General features: G+C 39.2%; 1 protein-coding gene across 6 annotated transcripts in view; it reads left to right on the top strand.

Moving 5' to 3' along the window:
• Window positions 1–25,995, top strand: part of NEMP2 (nuclear envelope integral membrane protein 2) — a 299,056-nt gene that overhangs the window by 87,251 nt on the left and 185,810 nt on the right. For 4 of the 6 annotated variants that reach the window (XM_045512007.2, XM_045512009.2, XM_045512008.2 and 1 more), the window contains exons 3-4: window positions 13,333–14,360; window positions 18,138–18,216. The exons of 1 other annotated variant lie outside the window; for it this stretch is intronic. The gene's annotated coding sequence lies outside the window, so the exon portion shown is untranslated. The remainder of the gene's footprint in view (window positions 1–13,332; window positions 14,361–18,137; window positions 18,217–25,995) is intronic. One more of the 6 variants, XM_074364266.1, reaches the window with a different exon arrangement.

Genomic DNA, 25,995 nt, shown 5'->3' on the forward strand with positions numbered 1-25,995 from the left:
GTCAAAATCACAATGAGATACTACTTCAAACTCATTTAGCATTGTTATTATCTGCCCCCCCCCAAAAAAAAATAGAAAAGAAAACAAAAATGTTGGCAAAGATGTGGAGAAATTGAAACCCTCATGCATTGCTGGTGATAATGTAAAATGGTCCAGCCACTTTTGAAATATTTTGGTGGTTCCTCAAAAAGCTAAACATAAAATTACTGTACGAGCCAGCAACTCAACTGATAGGTATATACACCAAAAAATTAAAAACAGGGATTTGAACAGACACTCGTATGCAAACATTAATGTCAGCTTTATTCATAATAGATAAATGGTAGAAACAGCCCAAGTGTCCATAACAAATAAATGGAGAAATAAAATGTGGTATATACCCATAATGGAACATTATTCAGCCATATAAAGGAATGAAGTTCTTATATATGCTCCAACAAGGCTGAACCTTGAAAACATTATGCTAAGTGAAATAAGCCAGACACAAGAGACATAAACAGGACAATTATTATGATCCCACTTACATGAAATATCCAGAATAGGCAAATTCACAGAGATAGAAAGTAGATTAGAGGGTGCCAGGGGATGAGAGAAGGGGTACAGGGGGTTATTGCTTAATGGTTACAGAGTTTTTTTTGAGTGATGGAAAATCTGGGGAACACATAGTGGTGATTGTTTGCCCAACATTGTGAATGTAATTAATGCCATGAATTGTATACTTAAAATTGGTTAAAATGGTAAACTTTATTTTACATATATTTTACCACAATAAAAATAAAAATTATAAAAAAACTCAAGAGGATAGCACTGCTAGATAGGGAGATTTGGAGGCAGATGGTCATACTGGGCCTTAACACATGTACAGATGAATACAGATGCAGACTTCTACATACATAAACAACCCAAGTACCTAAACACAGATCCCAGGGAAACACAAGAGTTTATACCTCTTGGTATGTACATACCTACAGGCATAAATTTACACTTTGTATATAAATATGGTTGATTTAAGCCATCATCTGGATTCAGCCATCTGCTCGGTAGAGGTGAACACACCTATATATTATGTTATATAACAATATAGCCATACAGGTTAACCAAAGAACCTATTCACCTAAAGAAAATCATGTTCTGGAGGTGAAAGGAAACATGCCTATTCTTACAGAAAGACATTCCACAGACTACCATGATGCATGATCTAACAGGTGTAAATGGGTTCACTGATTGGTAGGTGGGAGAATCAGGGTAGTTAGCAAAAAGATAAGTGCTGGAGGCTAACAGCTGTATGGAAGGGAGGGGATTGAAGGATGGCTGATATGGGTAAGTGGGAAAATGAGTGGGAACATAAGAAAACATCATGCAGCCTATTTGTCAAAGAGATTCAAAACAATAAACTTGAGTTGCCAAATTTTACTCTTTAATTTCTTACTATCTGATCTCTGGTTATCAGAGAACAAGTCATACACTTAGATACCTTTATAATTGCACTAGTCCCTTTCACTGGTCTCAACACTATTCCAGGGTAATTCTCAGGTGAATCAGTGAGCTTTTTTCTCTGTCTTCTTCCTGCCCGAAACAGTGAACCCTCTTTACACATTGTCTAAATTCAGCAGTGGAAAAGCTCATACCCACTGGCAGCCAGCTAGGGACTGTGGGTGAGTTGGGACATCCCAGACTGACCAAGGTCTTTTTAGTGATGGTCCAGCCAAGAAAGTGGGATGACAGGAACGGTGAGTCAGGAGCAAATGAACAGCATTTACAGCTGGCGCTCAAAGGATGTAGCCAATAACGGGGAGACAGACAAGATCTCCCAGAGGAACAGTAACATTGAGGCTTGAGAACCAGGCCTCCCCCAGAACACACCTTTTAGGTTGGCCTGATGCCCTTTATGGTGGCAAAAGCCACCTTAGCAAGAGAGTTACTTACGGCAATACTTAGCTAGAACCTACCAGGGAATCATGAAGGAGGCAGAGGGTCCTGCCCATAGTCTGTTTCCCCGCAATTTATTTCCTCACCCCTCAGGGATAATCCCCTTCTACCTCCTATTAAAATCCTGAATGACTGTGAAAATTAATATCTTATCCTTCTCTGTTAGGAAGAGGAATCCTTAACTTACTGCTAATCAGTAAAATCAGAATGAGTTACATATAGCTATCAATATTTCCTCTTTATCAATCTGCTTTTGAAAACCAAGAACAGCCTAGGCTAGTATGGGTTATTATAACTTAGCAAACAAAGTGACATCTTGGTACGTTCTGTTTTTTCCCTGAGTTTAATAATTTTCTGAAGAGAGTACACTGGGACTGACTAAAAGTTGCTCTTTAATAGAAAAGCAATACTGGCTTTGTTTTTTAAAGTGAGTTTTTAAATTTAACTTTTTATTTTATACAATTTTTATAGGTTACTTTCCACTTACAGTTATTATGAAATATTGGCTGTATTCCCCATGTTGTACAGTACATCCTGAGCCTATCTTACACCCAACAGCTTGTAAGTCCCACTCTCCCACCCCTATGTTGCCCCTCCCCCACTCCCCACTGGTAACAGCTAGTTTGTTCTCTATATCTGTGAGTTTACTTCTTTCATGTTGCATTCACTAACTTGTTGTATTTTTTAGATTCCACATGGCTTTGATTTTTTAATGTAGGTGTTACCTTTTTTAAAAAGTACACTGCTTTGAATTAATTTTTAAATGAATATAACTGCTGTAATTTTAACAGATATTAATAAAATTTGGGATGTGTGTTTGTGTGTGTGTGTGTGACAAAGATGTATGATTTTGCTGAGTGAAGTCTATAGTTCATAAAATCACTTTTCTTAATACTGAAAGCAGTTAAGTATGTTTTCATCGTTTGGCTGTTATAAATCCATATTATGTTATTTGAATTATAAAGGATGTTGATTCTTAGATAAAATTATCATGTTCTGGTTCTTCACTTACTTTGAATTCATGTGGTAGAAAAATTATTCTTACTTTGAAAATAATTTAACTTTTATAAGTATGCATGCATGGATAACTTCAAAATGAATTGTGAACTTAAAAAGCTGAAACCTCTTCTGACAGCAGCTTGACTTATTATGGAAGAAATTAAGTAAGAGAAATATCAGAACTGCTCTCTTTTAGGTGTAACACAAACTTGAGACAAATATTCTCGACTTGGGTCGTCTGAGAAACAATTCTTAGTGTCTTTGCGTGTGATTTACATATAACTCACATGCCTACACAAAATATCACAAGGCAGCTGCCTCTGCAGGTTTCCTACTCAGAGGAAAGAAAGCAGACCATTGTCAGGGTGAGGGAGGTGAGGAATGGAGAGCAGCAGCTATGTATGGAGTCTACAGTTTGCCTAAGGCCGGCGCTGAGACAAGGGCCTACCAAGAACTTGGCTCCCCACCACCACCCCACCCACCTACCCCCACCCTGATGGCTGGGACTCCATCAGGTGCTCAGGCAAGGGGGCTGTCTGCAAGAGAGTCAGTATGGGTAACCAGGTGGTGTTTTGTTGTTTGTTTCTTTGAGATGCCTATGGATTAAAACTGTGTTTTTTTTAAACATTAGAGGTTTCCATTTTTTGCTTTAAAATAAAAAAAATTTCTTTGTTAGAAAAATATCACTTGTTTATACGGAAAAATTAGAAAACAGATGAGTGAAAAATTATATATGTAAAATATCAGTTTACAAAGCTTCTATTCCAGAATATTTCAATTTTTACTTTAATTTGATATGTATTATGTATATATGAAATCTTTTTTTAAATAAAAATGAGAATATTCTAGAAATAGAGATTTAGAAAGATATTTTTACTAACTGTGTAAGGAACATTGTTTGACATTACTAAATAGACTTCTGTGGCTTCTTTCCTGACCACATGACATTTTATTAGAAGTAACATTATTAATTTACCTTCAATTGCAGGACATTTATGTCATGGAATTGTTTCCCCATTATCAGCAACACTATGATAAGTATACTTGTACATGCATCTGTTTACAGTACCTGTTTGTTTCCCTAGGATAAAATTCTAGAATTGTTGGCTGTACTCTGTTTAAGATTTTTTGATTCACATAGACAAATTTCCCTTCAGTAAAGTTCTATCAGTTTACATTCCAACCAGCTGAGTGGCATCATATTCATTTCTGTATACTCTCAACAAAGTGGGGCATTCTTAAAATCTGGTTTTAAAAGAAAATAAGGGAAGAACTTGCAGAGAAGCAACATATAAGTATAAATGAAGGAAATAAGAACAAGACAATAGAAATAATGTTCTTTTCCCCAGACACATCCAACTCTGGTCAGACTCCTTAGTTTTTCTTCTCCTCTTTTATTTATTTATTTATTTATTTAGGTCACATTAGGGACATTGTGGTAAAGACAGTCACTAAACTTATTTCTTTTCCTCCTGTGCACACAGTTGGACTACATTTCCCAGGATCTCTTGAGGGGAAGTGTGATCATGAGTGTGGGTGGAAATGATATATGCTGTTTCCAAGCCTGGCCCCTGATCTTTCCTGCTGTTCCCTTCCTTTGTCTGTCTGAGGAACCTGCAGAGGACTCCAAAACCCTAGAAGAGGTCAGTCTCAGAAAGGAGGAGCCCAGGTCCTTGAATCACCTTTTGGAAGGCCATTCATCAAATACCTACACAGAACTGTCACATATGCAATTAATAAATTCTGTTGTCTTAAACTGAGATTTTAGAAAAACCATAAAATTCAGATATATAGAAGAAAAAATTGCTCAGAATTCCAAAGACCAGAGATAACTAGTTCTTACAGAAATTAGTCTACCCTGACAAATGCAAGCATGTTGCTGCTTTTAGTCAACCCAAATTGGAATTAATGGTAAAAAAATGAGGGCTTGGTAATACTTTCTTTCACAATCATCTTCCTCTTTCTTGAATATCTGTTATGGAAAATAAAAAGCTATTATGTATACGTGAATTACCTTATGTATCAAGACCTTTTTATGTAGGGTATATTCTTCTCTACATTCTTCTCAAACTCAAATTTCATGCCAAAGGAGTAGAAAATTGATATAGTAAATACCATCACTTATTTGATTTTGGATGATGTCAGCCTATGGTCAGAAAAGTGCACTTAGGTTTAAGGGAGAGACAATTGTAAATCATTATTCCAAATGTTCCCCAAATTCCTCAGCTCTTTTGAAGTTACGAAGACCATGTGATTAGCTATGGCCAATGGAATGCAAGTAGAAGCACCGGTGTTCCTTCTGGGCAGAGGCAGTGAAAAGCCCATTCGGGATTCTCCCATCTTGCCTTCCCTGTTACAGTAACCAAGGAGCTGTTGCAGCCAATAGATGGCAGAAACCCCATCATCCTGGTCCTTGAGCAAGACTGCCTCCCCATGTGTAGTGGACATGTAGCATGAGCAAGATTAAACTTTTCTTGTGTTAAGCCACTGGGATTTCGGGTTAATTGTGTAACTGCAACATTAGCCTATCTTGTGCTGGCTGACACGAACTCACACACTCTAAGTATATTGTTCATCCTCACATCATGGAGGATGAACTCCATGTTCTAAGCTTCATGGAGTCTCAAAGCCACCACTAATCATTCTCGGACTGGTTACATGGGATTTGACTTCCTAGCTCTGAAGGTAAAGAATCAGGACTTTAAAGCTGAGGCAGGTAAGAGCTCTCTTCTTGTGAGTGTAAGAGTGATCTTACTATCTGCAAATAAGAGGCAGATGTAGTTTTGATATTTCCAGGCCTAAAGTAATTTATGAAATAAATTATATTTTATGCTTACAGTATATGAGAACCAGTAATGGTATATAGACATATTGTCCTGCTAGGCAAGTACATTGTATCACTTATTCTCCACCAGTTAATAATGAAAAGTGATGCATGGCAAGGAGTGGAGAAGTGAGTTTACAAAGAGGGAATATGAAATGAGTACGGGACCCTTTATACTCTTTCGGTGTTTTATAGCTTTAAATAAGTTGTCCTTAACTCGTTGAATGATACTTTCTTCTTGTATCTGAATTTTTTATAATGAGCATATATTATTTTTATAATTAGAAAAATTTATTTACTTTGAAAAAAAATCACTGTTGGTGAATGAAGAATTAATAATTGTTTCCTCCATTGACCTGGTACAAACAGTGCTTATCAGCTTCCTTAACTGTTTAATTCAAGGGCTGAGTTCCTTGACGACAGATGTAGGTTGGAATTCTAGAAGCAAGCACAGTAGTGAGGCACAGCCCAAAGGCTCAAATATGGGAGCTGCATGTTGAATGACTCTACTCACCCTGTGTGTGTGAATCCATCATTTCTGTCATTCTGGGATTATTCACTTTAATATCGAGTGATATTCTTAGTAGCTTTGTGGGTTCTGGACTTACCCATAAATTCACACTTGCCAGGGTACAGGGACGCAATCATGGAATTGCCCGAAACAGTGAGAATCTGTGAATTTGTTGTTAAATTAAGTCTTTATGCAGAGACGTTACTTCACCAGCATTATTACTCTCCCAGGTAAAACCAAGTAAGTAATCATATTGCCAATTCCCTATCTTTTTACATTTTTGTATTGCCCACTTACTATATGTAGATAAGAACATCAGAAATCATCTTATAGCTGTAGATAAAATTCTTCTTATCCTATTACCGATTTAGGTCCTTTTTCCATGGCGAGTAATTTGCTATCATTTCTTGGTCTACAGACTGCTGAAGGTCATTTCTAGATAAGAAATGTAGCCAGATTATCTCAATTTCCCAGTTTTAAAAAGTTTTGACTACCAGGAATATAAGATAGGGTTTCATTGTGATAATTACCAAATTGCAAGTAAGTGGTAAATGAAAATTGCCTGGCATTATGTAAGGAGGGGTAATTTAAAGTCTTTGTGGGAAGCAATTGGCATTTTAAATAAGCCTGTCTGTAGACATCATGTGTCTAAAACTATTTTAAAGGGCTCTATGAAGCTCTGTGCCTTTAAATTTATTTTACTATTATAGTCATTTTACTAGCTATAGAACTGCAGCCATCTATCTCTGGCTGTTTCTTCCTGACACCCACAGATGTATCCACCCACACATGCACCCACGCAAACCTGCACTCTGACTCACATTCAAAACGATTGTCAAAAAATCCCCACTCCCTGTCTAACTATAAAGTGTTCTTTTCAAACACATGCTACTTGTTTGATCTATTTCCGTGTATCTGTGAGTCAGCTGAGTGAGTCCTATTTGATCTACCCAATAGACTAGAGCCTACATATATGTCTTTTTTCATATGGATTTGGCAAGCCTGTTACATATTCTAGCATACTGAGATCATAAAAGCCTGGTGTGCTGTTTTTACTGATAACACTTCTGACACCAAATGTGTGTGTTTTTTTCCCCTCACACCAACCAATTTTTTCAACTCTCTAGACATCAACTAGGTGTCCCAGAATTCAGTTCTGACACTAGGTACCAGTTAGTGCAGCCGCCACAGGTTAAGGGCTCTTTCCCGCAAGACTGCCCCGACTTGGGGCAATAATTGCAAGTCCTAGACCACCTATACTTCTGACCGACAGGCTATAAATTTGAGGTTCCCATGATCCCTTCCTCAGGTTCCGTAATTTGTTAGAACAGTTCACATAACTCAAAAATAGTTTACTTGCTATTACCAGTTTATTACAAAGGCCACAGCTCAGAAACAGCCAAATGGAAGAGGTGTATTGACAAGGTACAGTGTAGGGGGTAGGAGACAAAGGGCTCTCCCTCCCACCCTCCCAGCACCTCAATGTGTTCACCAGTTAGGAGGCTCTCTGAATCTTATCATTTCGGGGTTTTATGGAGATTCCACACATGGGCCTGATTGATCAAATCACCGAAGATTTGTGATTAAACCAACCTCCAGCCCCTTCTCTTCTCCCTGGGGGTCAGTGGGGTGGGCCTGAAAGTTCTAACTCTCTGATCACAAGATTGGTTCCTCACAGCCAGCCCTCATCCTGAAGCTATCTAGGAGAGCCCGCTAAGAGTTACCTTATTAGCATATCCAACTCAGGTATGATTGAAAGGAGCTTGTTATAAATAACAAAACATGTTCCTATCACCCTATTCAGGAAATTCTAAGAGTTTTAGAAGTTTTGTGTCAGGAACCAGTGATAAAAACCAAATATATATTTATCACATCTGGAAACATTTACTATAAATGAATCCTTGGTTATCCAAATGCTGGCAACTATTTCTAATTTAAAATATTATTCTAGAACCAGCAACATGTCCAGGGCTGTCATTTCAATTACCATGAAAAATGAGAATAACTCCAATTCAGTATCACATGTTTTCCAGGAGGAGGAAGTTTTTCTCTACCCTTCTAGGTGCTTCTAACTGGTCTAAGAATTAAATTGACATGAGAGATTAATTGACAGATTAACAGAAGAAAATCAGACAAAAGTATAATAACATGCATACATGAAAGAGACCTAGAGAAACTGAGTAACTCACTAAAATGGCTGAAACTCTCACCTTAAATATCATCTTCAGCTAAAGACAAAAGAGGACATTGAGGGAACTGGTTTGGGACTTCAAAGGAGAAGAAAGCATTTCACATGGAGATGGTAAAGCAAATGTTTGGTAAATAAATGTTTGCTGGGCCATGCAGAGCAGACCCTGATCTGTAAGATTTTCCCCCACTACACCTAGCCCATATTCTTTGCAGATCCCTCTGGTGATCTTTCTATTCCTGCAATGGGCTCTCTATCTAAATTCTTCAGGCAGTTAGGGGGGAGGTCACAGTTTCTTTCTGAGTCTTTTGGGCCTTGATTGTTTTCAGCTTGAAATAATCCAGATGCTGGAGACATTTTGGGGTGGCAAATTTTGCTCCCCTATACATGCATCTATCTGTATCACCACCGAGCAATTTCAGGAGGGAAGGAAAAAATGATGCATTTATTAAATGACAGCAGAGTATCATTTCACTTACATATAACTCTTTTATCCAGTGACACTTACTATCTGAAACATAGCTGAGATCCAGATAGAAAGGATAAGACTGAAACCTCCAAATAAATGCATTTTTTTTGCATCTGTTAAAAAATACACGTTGCTCAAAGAAGTGATCCTTAGGCACTCACTCTATGCCCATTTAATTTTATTTTACATAAACTATTAATAAATCTGTGTATGTGACTTACTAATCAGTCAGCTGATTAGGAGCATCAAGTTAAAACAACAAATTTGAATGAGAGGCTGCTAAAGATAGGTGGAAGTCTATCAGTGTGACATGACAGCTGACAATCTCATTGCAAAGCAGACAGCAGAAAATTTGCGAGGAGTAAATTAAAACTCTGAGGACGTTTAGTGTAGGAATGAACCATTCAATAAACTCTAGGACTACTTAAGGGTATCATTGTTTTGTGGCATAGAAAATTGAGTTGTGTGACGATAATGAGTCATCAAAAGAAAACTTAATTTGGCTCAGTTTAAGAGGTCAGAAATATATAACCCATTTATTTATAAAGAAATAGTTTCAACTGAATTTTTAAAAATAAAAATAATATATATTTGTTATTTAAAAATTCATTCCTTATAAAAGAGCATAAACAGAAAAGTAAAAATTTCACTTACCTGATCCTCTCTCTTCAATCATTCTGCACAGAGACCGTTCCATTTTCTGTTTTTTTTTTTTTCTTTAACATTTTGGTACTTAATAGGGGAAGCTCCAGAAATCTAGGAAATTTATTTATCTAGTTTTCTTATGATCTGAGCTAAAGGAAGCAGCTCTATCTCTAATCACAGTCCATACCATACATTCATCTGGTCAGGATGTTTTTGTTCCAGAAACAGATAACACCAGCCCCAATTATGGAGATCAAGATGATTTACCTCTCCTTGATATTAGCCTTTGTATTTGCATCTCTCTACAGCCACTGTCCTAAGTACTTTCCATTGTTTCCTTGGATACAAGACAAAATTCTAAAAAAGGGATGCTGCTTAGTTCAGTGAGTTCAGTCATCAATGCCTGGCTGGCTCAATGTCCTTTTTAAAATATATCAGCAGAGCTTGGAACCCTAGTAAGGGTCATCGGAAAAGAGCAGGCAGCTTACTTTAGCAGGAGAGCCTGATTACCTTCTGACCCCCTGGTTCCTTTTCGAATCAGGACAGGATAGTGAAACTCCAACCTTCCACCACTATCATCACCTTATCTTCAGCAATAGCTTCTAACAGGAGCTGATTTCCCAGGTGCCCCAAATCACCTGAGTCATGGGCTTTAGGGCCTGGTAAGCCTGAGCAGGAAACTGATGTGTGCCAAAAATATGTCAGAATGAAAACAACTGGGTGTTTTTGTTTGTTAGCTTGAGGGGTAAAAAAAAAGGCATTTAAAACAATAGTCAACATCATGGTGCAGAATTTAAATATTTGCTTACACCATTTGAGGTAAATGTTTGCTCAGCGAGAAACAAATTTTCATTTTTAACCACTCTTCTTATGACCGATATTTGTGTAGATTACAATTGAGACACCTATCTATAGGGAACTTAAACTCTTCACAAGTAGCACATAAATTTTCAACGTATTCAAAATACAGACTGGGTTGAGGTTATTAAAACAGAGTCATATTTCAAAATAAGAAGTTCTGTGAGTCCGGACAGTCCTACCAATGATAACAACCCTGTTTCTGAAAGGCCTGGTCCGGCCTCTGTGGTAGCAAAGCAATGTTTTATCAAAATGATATAATTAAGAATGGGTGGCAGTATTTTAACCCCTCCTCCCAAGAGTTCCACAATGCTTTTTAACATGTGTGTAAACATTTGCTTTTGTGCCATTTTAGGGGGAGCTTTCCATACAAACATTTGGCTTCTAATGAGTCATCCTTAGTCTGGTTCACACCCAAAAGCTTCCTGCTTGGTTATCAGTAAATACTGAGCTCAATAACTGCCTTATTTTTATAATTGGCTTTAATGAAGATGCAAAAGGTGGTAGAAAGAGAAAGGCATATTCAGATAAATATAAGAACACGCTTGTTTCCTTATAAGAGTTTGACAGCCGTGCGCCATAACCTGACTCCATGTATACTTAGCTCAATACCAGGATTGTGATGGATTTGTGTTTGGCTTTTTAAAAGATATCTGGAAATCTGATAGTGTTACATTTTTCTAGTCATCATGTGTATTTACTAGCTAAGAACATCCAGAATTTGAATTACTGTCATGAAATTTTACTCTTACTGTTGTAATTACAGTTATTGGATCCTAAAACCATCAACTAAAAGCAACTGAAAGAATGAATCACTCTTTCTCCATATAGAAATTGAAGAAAATAAGGGTCCTTAGCTGAAATTTTAATTCTTTTCTGAACTAGAATCGCAAAGCTTTTCTCTTTGTAAATAAGGAAGCAACAGTTACTAAGCATGTGAGCTAGCAATGAGTCCCTCTCTATTTCCACTCCCCAAGGGCAAAATTTGGGAGTTGAAGTGGGACAATATGTATCTTGGAGGAAAGATATCAACATGAAAAAAAGAAACTAAAATTGTAGTGCATAATAATATGAATGATAGATTTTTTTAAAAGAGAAATAGGTAGCTTACAAATTAAGTAGAATATACTATTTATTCCTCTTTATTGGATCAGGGAGGATTGCAAACTCAGGCTCCCTATATCTTGAATTGCACTTTATGTATCCAGTCATACTTTGTGCATGTTACATATTAAATGCTTAGGAATGATCTTTATGTTCTCTTACCTTCCAAAAACACTCTTCCCATTTTTCTTGAAATTTCAACGATTAGCAATGCATTCATTTACATTACTATCAAGGAAAGGGAACAGATGCATGTGAATAACATGGACATTTACAGTCTTGACCAGGGTCTGTCTACATTTCATTCTTCCCAGTTATTATATGGACTTGGATATAAAAATTGTATCATTTTCTTCCTTACTTTACTTTAAGAAAAATGCTCCTATTCATACACTGATGAATGACAACTGTCACTTAGCCTTAGCGTGAAAGAGACAGTAAGGAGTGGTGAGGACTGTGATAAAAAAGACATGCTCCATCTGAAATGACTATATACTTCTAAGCACCAGAAAAATGCCAATAGCCAGATCCTTCAATTTTTCAAAAGGAAGCCTGAAAGTATTTAAATATTTTATGACTAATTCAATGTTTCAAAAACAAACAATTCCATCCTAAGAGGCTCAAAAACAATAATTACCACTGGAAAATGTGGGAGATTAAATATTTATACTTCAACACACACTTAGGTGAGGAGAGAGATATAGAACGTACTGAGAACCTTGGTGTCCCTCATGGTCTGCCTTTCACCTCTCAACCCATCATCAACACATATACTGTTCCTTGGGACACTTGAGGGGCCAATGGTCATCTCTGATCCTCTTGTGGAAACCTTTCCCTTATTTGCTACAGAGTGAATGCTTCACACTTGAACTCATACTTGCCAGAAGAGATGGAAAAATCTTAGAGGCAATTATAAAAATAATAATAATAAACTTATATTGAGAGTCAGGCACTACTTACTCTTTCAGTCAATAAATATTTACTGAATGCCTGCTACATGCCAGAACTATAAAGTTTCTGTGACGTGTTAGGCACTACGTAGGCATTGGAAATAAATCAGTTTAAAAAAGTAAAACAAAATGTCTGCCCTTGCAAAAATCGTATCCATAGGGAAGACAGACAATAAATAAAATGAGTAAGTATAGTGTATGTTGGGTTAGATAGTGATTAACGCTATGGAGAAAACACTATATAGGAAAAGGTCATTTCTCTGGGTCCCCAGTGTGTAATTGGAATGTACATACTTGGTAACCTCCACGCTGATCCCTTGTACTGTGGGATTATATCTGTATTAGTGGGGAAGACCAAGTGGAATATCTGAAACATTTGCTCCCTCAGCAAGATGGTAAATTAAAAACAGTATCACATCCTGAGGGTAAATGCAGAGATTAGTGCTACCTTTCAAGACTTAAAGAATGTAGGGTGATAATCCTCATTTATTTCCATTTAATTCACCAGTTTGGCTCTGACAAAAATTTCTGATCCTGGGCAATAATAAATTTAACCAAATAGTCTCCCACATTGCTGTTGCTATGCCAGATGTAATATGGTACCGTGTGTTGATTAGCAAATGCATTCGTTTACATTCCTATCAAGGAAAGGGAACAGATGCATGTGAATAACACGGACATTTGTAGTCTTGACCAGGGTTTAATTCTTTCATCTCCTGAAATGATATAACCCAAAGGAAACTGGACGGCCTGGACATTCTGCATATCATCGCAGTGATCCACGACATTGGTGATATCATATGTGGTGGTTTTCAAGTATGCCCACAAATTATTTGATATTTCTTCCTTCAATAGGTAGAGCTTAATTTCTCTCACGTTGAGTGTGAACTGGGCTTAGTGACTTGCTTCTAACAAATAGAATATTGCAGAAGTGATGGTGTGTGACTTTTGAGCCATTACAGCTTCATTCCTCGCTCTCTCGGATCACTTGCTGTGAGGGGGGTCACGTACCATGTGATAAGGATGCTGAAGTAGCCCTGCGGAGAGATTCAAGTGGAAGGGAACTGAGGCCTCCTGCCAAAGGCCATTTAAGTGAGCTCTCATAAAAGCAGATGTCCTAGCCCAGTCAAGCCTTCAGGTGACTGCAGCCCTGGATAGCATCTTGCCTGTAACCTCACGGGAGACCTTGAGCCACAATCCCTCAGTTATGCCACTGCTGAATTCCTGACCTACAGAAACTGTGAGATAATAAGGATTTACTGTTTTAAGCTGCTATGTTTGGGAGTAATTTCAAACAGAGCAGCAGATAACTATCACATCAAGTTAATCAGAACAGATGATTAAGCAGCGGCAAGAATGTTCGAGACCTTGGCAAGACACTTGTGCTCTAGAGGGTAAAAGAAAGAAAACTCGGAGGTTCTCCACATCAGTGCTTAGTGGACTGGAACATGCCAGACATCCCAGAACTAAGAAGCATTAGTGCCCAGTGGGCATTTGGGGTTCTGTGGTCAGCATGTTCAACACTTGGAAATACTGCATTGAACCATTTCTGAGTGACATGGAAGTCTACCAGCTTTGAGTGGGGTCCAGAGCAGGACAAGGCTCTGAAGAAGTCTCGGGCTATGCCACAAGCAGCCCTGACACTTGGCCCATGCTGCGTAGCAGACCTGTGCTATTAGACATATCTGTGGTAAGAAAAGAAATTTTGTGGCGTTTTCAGCAAGCCCCAGTAAGAGGATCACCACATAGACTGTAGAGTTCTGGAACAATGTTCTATCATCTGCAGCAGAGACCATTCAGCTGTGCTACTGTGCCCTGGCAGAGACAGAACACCTGATCTTGGGATATCCAGTAACCATGAAGCCAGAACTGTTCGTCACAAGGTGAGTTCTGTCAGATCTGCTAAGTCATAAAGTCATGTGAGCCCCAGCAGCAGTCCAGTAAGACAGAAGCGTTCCATCTAGGATTGGTCCTGAGCAGGGCCAGAGGACAAGTAAGGTGCATAAGTAGGGGGCTCAGAGTCCTGTGCCATCCACCACTATGGCACTGTTGCCCCTTCCTGAGCACACACGTACAGTTGTTTTGGGATGGGAGTCGGGGAGGGAAAGGAAGGTTCCCTTATGACCAGCTCTTGGAAAAGAAAACCCGTGCTTGGTACACAGATGGATCAGCTTGGTATGTGGTAAAGTCAGAAATAGACTGCTACCTTATAACCCTGTTCAAACATGGCCCTAGAAGACAGCAGTGAAGGGAAACTCAGTAGAAGAGATTTGTGGTACATCTAGTTATCTACTTTGTGTGGAAAGAAAAGTGGCCTGAAATAAAATACACAGGACTCATATCACTGATGATTAATGTGGTTGCTTACTTTGGGGTTTAGAGGGGAAAGATCAGAAAACTGCGAACAAGCAGGCCTAGGGAAGAGGCATGTGGATGGACCTATAAGAGTCCATTTCTCTAGGGCGATCTGTAAAGCATACCCTGTCTGTCTCTAACTGGCTCTGCAAATTTTCAGGAAGAGGTCAGTGGTATCTGGGGGGTAGGGGAGGATGTCATGGGATGGGAACAGTGTAACATGAAGGCTAGGGTCCTCACATGACAAAGGTCAATGTGACATGGGGGAGGGCTCAGTGTGTTAGGTGAGGAGGGGGTCTATAGTTCATAGAGGAGGGAGTTTATTTTTAAGATTAAGGGCTGGTAAATGTCACAAAGAGGTAGAGATCAGCCACATTGTGAGAACAGGTGAATAAACCAAAGGGAACCAGGGAGCTGAAGTATAACTGGAGACAGTAGATTAAGGCAGACAAGATTGGCCAGTTGAGATTTCTCTTTGCTAATAAAGGAGAGCAAAGTCCTTGGCTTATAGTACATGTCTCTGGGAGTCAGCCGTCTCACCTTGGATAAATTTCCCAGACTGCAAAGGGAGGGCAGGCACTCTGAAGCCATCCTCCCTTAGTTCAGAACACCATGCTCCCTTGAACCTCCTCACTCCTCCTTGTAATTTCTCTTCTGTAAAGCTTCCAGATCATCAGGCTGGTTGGTAGTTCACTCCCTTCCCAGGTCTTCTCATTGGAAGAGACAGCAGATATGAACAGCCTGTTTCTAGTCATCACTGTTCTGGCAGTGACTAGTGAGTGCAGGTTCCTATTTTGACTTAAAATTTTGAAAATGTTGTATTGGAGGAAAGTGTAGGAAATGGGTCTAGATAAGATGGGTGAGGATATTATCAGTTAGAAACGTAAGAATTCAGGACCCCAGTGATTGATAGTTTCCTAGAACAATGAAGATAACTAGAGTTCACTGATTTTTTTTTCTTCTGGCTCCATGGGCACAAGAGAAGATTCAGACTACGATAATGAGACTTTACACAATAAATGGTGGATGTTGGACCAAAAAAAAAAGTGATTTTGCTGTATAGCTAGGAAGGAAGCTTGAAGAAAGGAAAGAAGAATCAAAAGGAAGAAAGGAAGAGAGAGGAGGAGTAAGTAATAGGGAGGACACAAATACAGAGGGAAGTCTAAAGGGAAATTAAGAGAAGGATCCTGAAATAGTTCAGTAGTACCTTAAATACCAATAACACATTGACCATGTAAAACATCTCAGATTTCCATCCTCTGGAATGTCTGCCCCTGTCTCTAAGATTCTGCCTTCCTTTCCCCTATCTGTAAGCAGTAACAACAATAACCATAACACTAGCACCAGCACGGGTAAAATCAGTCCAGCAATTCAACCAGATGAACATCAAAACTGTACCAACCATTTTGGTTTTCCTGAACTCAGAAAATGAGACTTGTCTGGGGACCCTCATCCACAAATAATGGATTCTCACCACAGCCCACTGCTTTCTACCGTGAGTGATGGAGGTCCTGGAGGGAGAGGTGTCCCCCCTTAGTCACTGGGATTACTCAGGGGCCACGGAGGCTCAGCCCTGAAGAGACTTGCACAAGGGACTTTCAAACCTGAGAAGTGGTTGGAAGGAAGCAGGAAATATATCCAGGTGGTTATAGTTAGATTCCTGGATAGGATGATGTAGATGGAGGGAACTGAGGGAGCCGAGGACCAGAGGACAAACCAATAGGGAATAAAAGACTGTATACAATGTGATACAGATCAAAGAGTTATGGAACAGCACTGGAAATTTCTCATTTGCCAGAGAAGGAGATGGAGATCTTGGCAAGTTTAGGAGGAACTCGTGCAAAGTTACAAAGCAAGTTAGGGGGAAGAAAGGATGCAAGATGAACAATAGAATAGTATCTCCTTCTTCTGCTAATCCTTCATGGCCTATTCCACATTTCTCGAGACTGACATTGCTACTTCAAAAAGAAGTTCCCAAAACAAGATGGAGCACTTAAGACCCACGCTTACAATCCAACATCCAAATTTCACCTGGGATTCTGCTGAACATGACCTCATGCTCATCAAGCTGATACATCCCCTAAAACTCAGTGATTGGGTGAAGCTGATGATTCTGCCCAATACCACAGTTGACAGAAAATTGGACAAGTGCAATGTCTTTGGCTGGGGCTGGTCATGAAAGAATTCCAGTGAGTGACCCTCAAGACAGACCCATAGTGCTCTTGAGTACCCACTCAATAAGGATTATCATATAACTATTATTGTAGATCAAGAGAGCTGTTAGAGTCCTGAGAACTTATATATTTTATTCATGTGGAAATTGAGGCCCAAACTGGTGACAAGATATACCTAGGGGTAACCTGGCTATTTATGGAGAGAGGTCTCTGGAATCCAGTATTCTTGACCCATTCACTACTGAAATGAGGGTGAAAGGGTGTCTGGGTAAGGAAAGGGTTGGAGGATAGTCCTGCTGGTGCTGACTTACAGGCATGCATTCACAAGTAAAAACATGTACATACAAGCCCAAGGCATGCAGTTTATGACACTGGAACCAGATGTTGGTTTTTCTTATTTCATTATTTGTTTTCTTCTTCCCTGTTTCCTTTTCGTTGTGGTTTTTTTCTTTCACTGAATAATAGTTTAATTACAGGAAAGAGGGAGGGAAGGAGAGACGAAAGGAAGGTAGGTATGTGAAGGATCAAAGAAAAACAGAGCCTCTCTCTCTCTCTCCCTGCCGTCTCTCTCTCCCACTGTGTATGTGTATGTGCTCAGATGTAGAAAATGATGTTGAGCTAAACCAGACTGTCTCCTGGTTCCCTTATGAATATTGCCAAGATCCCCCTGTAAGAAAAGTGCCTGTTAAAATCACAGGGAACATGTTCTGTGCGGGATCATCTCTGGAGAGCATACACTCATGTGAGGTAACTCTTTTCCCTCAGCCTCTACTAAGTTTTCCCTGGGACACTGTTTTGGGGCCCACATATCTCCTCAACCCAGTCTAATTTCCTGTCTACATCCAAGAAGAGATCAAGGTAAATGGGGTCCAGGAAGGAATGTGTCTTCCTTCCAATCATGAATGAACTTAGATGTCAGGGTGGAAACAGCTCAGAGTGTTCTCATTTCTCTACAGCTTCCTATGATGTAGACTAGGGTGAGTGATAGGATGGGCCCAAATGGCCACCAGACACTTCTCCCAACCCTTATCACCTAAATCTTTCTATTCTGGGCCCCTCAGATGGGGACTTGGTATTTGGTCATCTTTGTTTTGCCTAATCTGCCCAACCCATCTCCCTTCTTTCTAACAGGAAATAGCTGCTGCCCCAATCCTGTGTGAAAATCAGCTCCAAGGGATCTTATCCTGGCCAGAAGGGTGTATTCTGAGAGGTAATGTTGGCTACTACACCAAGGTTTCTCAGTACACAGACTGGATCCTCAAAGTCATCCACACCTACTGAGCTCTCTCTATTCCCTCTCCCAGCAGCCTCAGAACTGGGTCCACCATCTTTGACCCTTTTTCCCTCCAGCCTAAGAACAAGACAGGAATACAGTCTTTGGCTGTAGGAACTTATCTGTTCCTTCTGTTCTCCTGACTGCTCTTCTCCATTCCCAGCCCCAGCCTGAATGGGCATCAAAGGATTTGAACTGAGTAATGTCCTCATAAATGGGATAACTTACCACTTCTTTCCCCTCTTCCAACTTTCTACCTACCTGCTGTGTTCCCTCAGACTTTTCTGGAGCTATTCTCCCTACCATCACCTCCAGAGGACATAAGGGCCTCAGGAATGTGACAGTGAGACTGTGAGCACCTCCAGGGTGGCTCCTTTGCCTGACATCACTTAGTGCTGAGTCAGGCTTCAGCCCTGCCCCCTCTAACCCCGTCATATCTAATAAGTCTGCAGTAAATGCTGGGATGCTAAGTAGGCTGCTGGCAATATAATTATTAGAAATAGAGGCTAGAATTTTATGGTAACAAGAATGATAAAGATTTCAAAAGGTTTAGGAAATAAAGCATAAGGGGGGAGGGAGGAGTTAAATGGATCAGGCCACCAATAGGAAAAAAAGGATGATCTCCTGAGAGATTATTTCCTAATGCTAAGCACAGAAAAATCTAAGATAGCTGGAAAGAGAATATTAGAAATAATAAGGAAAGACTGAAACCTAGATAAGTGTAATTATGTGTGTGTGTGTGTGCGCACATAGGCATGTATGCAATGTATGGCTCAGAGGGGGTGTGCACAGAATGATCTCACTGAACCAACCAAAATCTTTCCTATATCAATTGCTAATTCGGCTGACTAAGACTACATCTTTGTTCTCACTCAGATGCAAAACATACTTCTTAGGCCTAAGCCAGTCGGTACATCACATTCTCTTAGCCACAGTGATTGGCTCAGGTATGGCCACAAGATTCAAGTCATTAACTCTGAGTTCCTGGGGAAGCTGACTTGCTCTCGCTTTCTGGTCTTGAACCCACGAAGATGGTAGGACTGCAGCACCACTGTGTGAAACATGCAGCCACACAGAAGGCAGAGTTAAAGGATGGAGAGCAACCGTGCACTGGTGAATGAATTACTTAGCTTGAACTTGGCTTTGCTTGAAGCCTGGAACCTACACTTGGGCCTTTCCAGTTATAGGAGACAATGTACTTCCTTTTAAGCCAGTTTGGGTCAGGTTTTCTGCCACTTGTACTGAAAAGAATTCCTTTCATTTCCTAGAGTCTAAGCCTGTGCAGAAGGTGAGCTATTTCTGCTCATTAGTGGAGGAAATGTGTACCTTTCTATCCTGTTTTTCATAATTTTATTGATTTTCAGAACCTTTAAGATTCTTGACAAACAAAAATTTGACATATAAAATACAAGATGCTTTGTCAGCAATAGTAATATACAGTCAATGGCCACCACTTTGAGAGAGACATGAAAACATCTTAACTTGATAATTTTCGATTTGCCACAGTTCCTGGCTTGTGTATTTTTAGCAATAGCATTGCTGATTTTCCATTTTTGTGTGCTTTAAAATCTGATACTTGACCTAATTGTATCCTCCTAAATCTGAACATAATAAAGAATCAGAAAGACTTCAGGCTCCAGGGCAAAACCCCTAATGCATTAAATTTAGAGTCTTCCTGAACCATCAAAAATTATTTTCTTCTTCTTAAGACTATTAGAGCTAATTTAGCAGTACTGTTTCCTCAGGAAATCATCAGTTTACTGTATTTGTTCAGATACATTGTTATAAAAAATGGATTGGATTTCACAGTCTTCCCATGTAGTCTCATGAATTTGGTCTGGAGGAGCTAGTTATATTTTCACTGATTCTACTGAAATTGATTTTTTCTGAAATAAATTAGAGTTCATTTCACTGAAAGCTTTTTTCCCACAGGCTTTGTGTAGTGCACACATTTACACGTTTTGCATCTGCGCTCTTGACTTTCATTTCTCCTTCACGCTATCTCCCGTAGATGAAGAAGGTGGAACAAACGTGTCAGAACTGTGTGTGAGGGGCGGGTGAGTGACTGAAAGTGTAGGTGTGAATGTGGTGGGGGGTGTATTAGACTGCATCTGTTGGTGTGTGGGAGCAGAGGTTCAAAGAGCAAGGGTATGTGTTAGAATTCAGTGGCTGCTCAAAACTGTGCATAATGGCTTTTTTATATCAATTTTCAATTAAAACCCTGCTTTTCTGTTTTTAAGTGTGTGTGCGTATGTGTGTACACTGTTACAGATCTTAAATTAACATAAAGCAGATCTCTAATAGAGTCCATGAAATTTTAGGAAAGGGCTGCATAGACCTGGATGTAAAGTGTCATCCGTCACCCTTAAATGTAACCTGACATTTTACATATACAACTCTGTATATTACCATTCTCTAATATGTTTATTTTCAAATTATTTCTATCTTTTTTCCTACATATTGGAACTAAAAAATGTCCTTAATACTGTCACACGGTCACCCCAAATACCCCTATTCTTCTAGCAGTTTATTTTACCTAAATTTTGATGCTATAATTTTTGGAAAAACTGCTTTTTATAAACATAATGGAAGTATATTTACTGCGATTTTTTTCACAAAATTGTAATACATCAAGGGCATATATACAAGAATCAGTATTCTTGGATTCTACTTCTGGCTCTGACACTAACTTGGCACGTAATCCTGAGCAAATAATCTTATGATCAAGACTCTGACTTCTCATCTAAACTGAGGTGGCTTAATTACATAATCTCCAAGGACCTTTCAAGGTCCATGACTTCCTAAAAGAGACAGGATTTATAAATTACAAATAATACCTTTGTGATTAATAGGAAAGTATATGAAGTACTTTAGAAGCCTTACCCAATTATTTAACTTTACTTCTGGATAACAAATTTATACATTTATTTGGGAATAAAAATGCTTGAAGTTATCCATGAATCTTAATCTTCTTAATTTGAGGCAGTGCTAGAGGAAAAAGGTTACTAAATAATTATGATGCAATAAGCTTTGCAAAGGAAAGGACTTTGTTTTGGTCACTGCTAAATCCCCAGTTCCCAGAATAATGCCTGACATATGGAAGGACTTAAAACTTGTTGAATGAATAAATGAGAAAGTGCCAAGATGGAGTGCCTTATAAAACCCAGTGGGAAAACAGAGTGAAGGCTTTGCAGGAAGAATGATAATTGAGCTAAGCCTACAGGGGTGAATGAGGGTTTGCCAAGCAGAGGAGGAAGAAAAGACATTCTAGGCAGAGCCAAATGTGTTGTGGCCAAAACTGTGAGTTGTGTTGTCTTCTGTATTCATCCTTCTTCCTTCCCCAGGAACAGAATGCCTTGGCCCATGACCTGGAGTGAAGACTACATTTCCCACCTCCCTGACTAGGTTTTAGCCCATTGGAGCCAGGTAGCCCTTTGATGCAGTGTCTTTAAGTGGAGGAAAGCGAGCTTTTTTTTCTTTTCCTTCCTCCTTCTCCCTGGCTGGACTGCAGATACAATGGATTCTGGTAACTTAGAATTAGTCAATTTAACCAGTCTGAGCTACTTTCCCCAAAATTCCCTTTTCTGTATGTTTCCATTTAGGGCAGGCCACAGGAAGATTTGTGTGGGCGATCTAGGGCACTGCAGCCATTTTGTAGCTCTCACACCTGGCTGCTGAACTGCTGACTCACTTCGCTGGTGTGAGGCAGCAGCTGCTCTGTCTTCCCTTGGCTGCTCCTTCAGCAGCTGATTCCTGGGCCAGGTGTGAGGGTTTATTTCTGTGACAGTGAGCCTCGGCTTCTGCAGGATATTCACACAACCAAGGTTAGAGGCAATAAGAACTGGCAGGAGTTTGTCTGTCTTCATGGGGTTCAAACCTCATGCTTTTGGGTTTTGGCTTGTTGTTGATCTCCATTATCCCTTCCAGACTCTGCCTGACGGTTAGGCTACAAGGTCCAGGTTCAGTGTGAAGACAACAGGCTTGAGAGACTGCTTACCCAGCATCCACAACTCAGGAAGATCAAATCCCTGTTTATATATACATGCATCCATATATGCATCCGAGTGGTTCTTCCTCTCTGACTGAACCCTGTGCTGAGCGTGGTATGCTGCCACAACACATGCCTAACAGTGTGGGAGTGACTTTGGAGCCAAGCAGTGGGTGGAGGCTAGAAGGATTTTGAGAAGCCTATTAGAGAAAACCTAAATTGCTTTGAATAGACTGTTACTAGAAATCTGAACTTTGAGAATGCAGTGGTGAAGACTCAGAGGGAAGTGAGGAACGCTGGAGGAAGGGAGAACCTGTTATTTGGTGGCAGAAATCTTAGCCACTCTGTTGTCTTCAGTTATGTGGAAAGCAGAGAATATGCTTAATGAACTTGATGATCTAGCTAAGAAGCTTTCCAAGCAAAGTGTTAAAGATACAGTCTGCTTATAGTAAGATGTGAAAGGACAGAGATAAATTGAGAGGACTGTTGAACTGATGATTTAAAAAATTCTCAGCCTCTTCCGACAACAAAAGTTGATAAAATCAAGAAATGGTTTTGAGTAAAGTTCCTGAAATGGTTCAGGGAAGCCTTGAATTGGGAGTCAAGAAACGTGGCTTCCAGTCCTAGAGACATCCTCAGCACTGTGTCTGCAGGTACATCTCTATACCTTTCTCATCCTCAGTTTTCCCACTTGTAAAATGGTGATGATCAATGATAATCAGTTCTGATCCAGGAACCATCACCTACCTTTGCAATACAGCCTGAAATATGATTTCAAGATGAAAAATTATAAATCTTCCTGTATTGAGCTTCTTCATAAATATGCCCATATATTAAGATTATAGTGGCTAAGAAGCAGTGTTTCTCACTGACGTTTTTCAATTCAATGAATTGCATAATGTAAGTTCTAAGACTTTACATTTCTCCATGAGACCTAGAAAAACTATTTTCAATTTGGAAAGGGGAAAACTAAAACCTATAAACATTTTTATATTCCTTGATTCCAGGTAAAGTTTACTTAGCTCTAGGTTGGAGGCACCCTCTCAATGATGGCTTTGAGTTCTAAATTTTCATGGCTCTATCCCAATTTTGGCCCAAGACTGGGTCATCTTTCTGCACAGTCTCATGCTTCAAGAACTATTCTTGCCCCACCTAAACAGTCATCTTATGCTCAAATAACTTTCTGTACCTCCTACAGTTACCCTTGGGGTCAGCATGTACCTGGGCAATCTAGCTAATGGCTAAATTAGGTTACCACTGTTGAACTAACCTGTCAAACTCAGTGGATCTAAGCTGATAGTTAAGGGGTTCAGGGATGCTAGGGCCACTGGTGAGGCTACCCCTCTCCCCTCCTCCTATCTTTCATTACCCAGTACACATAAGCACACATACTACATAAAATGCAAAAAAAAAAAAAAAAAAAAAAAAGAAAGAAAGAAATCCAAAAATACAAAACAAAAAGGCACCCTTAACTCATAGGTCCACCATACAAATTACCATTGGCCTTTGGGGATTTTTAACACTTTTAAAGAAGTCTTTGGTTATGCAGGTATACAGTAGAAACTGTTGACTTTCTGAAGTGTCAGAAAGATTAAGACAGATATAAATACAAAGCGGGTATAGGTACATTTAACTTATGCAGATTTAGCTATACATGAAAGAGGGAAGAACAGTTTATAGAGTGAGAATGATTCTGTTCTCCATTCTATTCCATACGCTTAGGCACTGGGCTGATCATCATATGAGAAATGGCTTTCATGCTGTCCTTACATAAGACCCTCATCTTTATGCTCTTGAGATGGTTGCCAGAGCTCTAGTCATCAGGTCCTCACCATTTTCAACCAGGAACAAGGGGAAAAGCAAAGAGAAAAAGTCCACCTACCAACTGATTTTGCCCTTCCCCCGCAAAATGTGCTCTCCTAGGTGTTCCTCCCAGTCACACTGCTGATTTCTTATTGCCTAGAACTGGATCACAGCACTCCGACTATATGGGAGATCAAGGGGTTTTGTTTTGTCTTGTTTTTTCAAGCTGGGATCATTGCTACTCCAGTAAAATCAGGGTTATGGGAAGGAGAAAGAGAATATAGCGAGGGATAGTGAGTAAAAAGCAGTCTCTGTCATGGAACACTTTTGTTAATTCTCACAGCTAACTACAACTTAGTCATCCCTCTATTTATTTTTGACCCATGAGCAATAAGGAAAAAAAGAACTACATAGTCTCTTTCTCACTTTCATAATATACAAAAATGAATGGACTATAACAATAGAAGCAGTTAAATAAATCATAGTCCATTTATACAGTGGAATATTATGTAGTCATAGAAATTTGGAGAAAAACATTTAATAACACATTTCATATTAAGTGACATAAATCAGCTTCCAAAACAAAATATGCAGTATAATCCTATTTTCAAAAAAAGTGTTATAAATGTATATTATATGTGTTACAAAGATGTTTCATTCATACACATACACACACACACACATATACAGGAAAAAAAAATAACTGGAAATACACACCAAAATCTTAGTAGTGATTATCTCTAGGATGTGGGATAGTTGGAAATTTTAATTTTCTTTTTTGGGCTCTTCTGTATTTTCCAGAGTTTTAATAATAAATTTATTTCTTTTGTTTTGATTTAAGCAAGTTTAAGCAAATGCCTTAAACTGTATTTTAAAATTATTAGCTCCTTTTCAATTAGAGAATATTCTGATATAAAATCCAGCTATCTTTTTTGCAGTGAACCAATGTGAAGTTTCTGTGTATTTTTAAACACTGCGTTTGTTTGGTTATCTGTCACCAAATCTATTGCAAGGCATTTATATTTATGAATTATCAAACACAATCCTAAATCTTTGAAGGAAGCAGAAGAAGCATGACTCAGTAAGAGTTATGGCTGATTTCTTTCCTAACTTTCAAAAGTTGGCATTCTTTGAATGATCTCATTATTTGTACAATTAGTGAGCTCCTGGTATACTGTGAAAGGCTATCAAAATTCTTTATGAATTTCATTCTGCCCACTGAAGATAAATGATGGTATTAGTTATCTATTGCTGAGGAACAGATTAGCTCAAAACTTAGCAACTTAAAGCAGCAAATATTATCTCATTATTTTTCTGGTTAGTAATCTGGGTACAGCTTAGCTAAGGTCCCCCGGCTCAGGGTTTCCTACAGAGCTACAATCAAGGTGTTGATTGGGGATGCAAAGTAATAAACGATAGTCATTTTAAGGTTCAGATGGGGAAGATCTGCTTCCAAACTCACACACGTGATTATTGGCAGGATTCAGTTCTTCCAGGCTGTGGGACTAAGAGCCTCAGTTTTTCTCTGGCTGTTGGCTGGAGACTGCTCTCAGTTCCTTGCCCTGAAGGCCTCCTTATAAAGCAGTTCATAGCATGGAAACTGGCTTCAATCAGAGTGAGCAGGTGAGAGACCAAGAGAAGGTAAGCAAGATGTAAGCAGTGTCCTTTTGTTGCACAATCTTGGTGCCTAATCTCATCACTGGTCGATTCTGTTCATTAGAAGCAAATCACTAGGTCCAACCCACACTCACAGGCGTGAATACCAGGAGGAAAGATACTGGGGAGCCATCTCAGAGCTGCAGCCTCACTAACCAAAGCAGTTTCCCAGCATTCATATTTCAAAGTTGTATGCAAAGTTCTGCTACAAAGACACAGAAATCTGTTCAGCACCTTTGTCAGTGTATTTCTCTGTATACTGGGGATAG

This window comes from Camelus bactrianus, chromosome 5, assembly GCF_048773025.1.
Source record: "Camelus bactrianus isolate YW-2024 breed Bactrian camel chromosome 5, ASM4877302v1, whole genome shotgun sequence".
NCBI classification, from domain to species: Eukaryota; Metazoa; Chordata; class Mammalia; order Artiodactyla; family Camelidae; genus Camelus; species Camelus bactrianus.